This window comes from Neltuma alba, unplaced genomic scaffold, assembly GCF_004799145.2.
Source record: "Neltuma alba isolate B1F8T4 unplaced genomic scaffold, ASM479914v2 tig00010369_pilon, whole genome shotgun sequence".
Lineage (NCBI taxonomy): Eukaryota > Viridiplantae > Streptophyta > Magnoliopsida > Fabales > Fabaceae > Neltuma > Neltuma alba.
Genome location: NW_021635274.1, coordinates 475,213 through 476,703, shown reverse-complemented (window position 1 = coordinate 476,703; position 1,491 = coordinate 475,213).

Below are 1,491 nucleotides of genomic sequence, written 5' to 3'. Positions count from 1 at the left end.
ACCTCCATTACTTAATATAAAAACTTGTTTGATTTTTATTTTAGTCCTAAATATAAAATCCTAATTTACTTTGTCTTTCATATTTATCTCATTTTTTCCAAGACAACCATTGCAATAATAATAGTTTTAACCAATACACTTGATTAGTAAGAATATTTTAGGACAAGCACCACATTCTTATTACATATAAATAACTAATTTTGTCAATATACTTAAATTAATCAATTAACTTTTATATTAAGGACCAGAAAGAATATGTACATATGAAGATGGAGGCAGATCGTCCACGTAGGTATCATAAGCGCGGGTTTTATTATAAAAACAATCTTAGGCCTCAAGCACAAATTTGGCCAGAAGCTCATGTATCTCTTTACATTGCCTCTCCATTGATTCCTATGGATGGCCTTCTCCATCGAGATAGTCGTAAGAGCGCAGCCCCCATACGGTAAGTTTAAGAAACTCGTGCTTCTGCAAACCCAATTTTTCATCTTCTACGTGAGATGAGCACTTCTATTAATTAATAGAATACTCTATTTGGCTCTATTTCCAACACAAAAAATAAAACCTCCTTTAAAAACGAGCACTGAGTGCATAACTAACTCTGGCTCAGAACTTCAATGACAACCCTACAGTTCTCACTTAAAGGTGATTAGTATGTTTGTGTGTATAAATACAGACCGAGAGGGAGAAAGAGCATCATTGTCAATACTGGAGAGCATAGGTTGAAGAGGTTACACATGACTTTGCGACTAAGGGAAGGGAAGGCAGTATAGAGAGATGAGAAAGAACCGTGAGCCACTTACCCTACTTCAGGAGAATAGTGGGGATCATTAGCAATGGTTAAAGACAGGAGAGCTTCAAAGTAGTTAACGAAAATTTCTAACACTGTTAGTTTACATTTTACAAGAGGGATTAATAGATGTAAGGATGAAAAGTCCAAAAGACTCGATAAAAAAGGAAAAAAAATTTGAAGGACCTGATTCAAAATTAAAGAAAACTATAAGGACATTCAAATTAATTTTTCCTTTTAATTATATATTTCAATCTCATAGAAAGGAAGCTTTTCACCACCAGGGGTTGGGTTTCTTAGAATGGACTAATCTCTCACAACATGATAAATCAAAATTCTAATACCCACTAGAAGTGCTTACATTTACTGTCCAATAATATTTCAAATAAGATTGCCTACAATAAAAAAGACACCTATGGCAGCAAGAAAAAAAAAAAGAGAAAGCAATCCTTTCCTCGAGCATTTCATTACACCAACACAAAGCAAAAATGAAATTACAAGTCAACATTGCAACGAAACATTCAGGCAAAAAAAAAACCTTGTAATAAAACCCGGTGCCTAACCAAAAGAATGAAAACAAATATGAGATGTCGTACTGAGGGGGGCAAAAATAAACAAAGAAAAGGGAAGAAAAGGGCGAAATGAAAGGGCGAAAGTAAAAGATGAAAATATGCAGCAAAGTAATGTCCAAGATCAAGGGA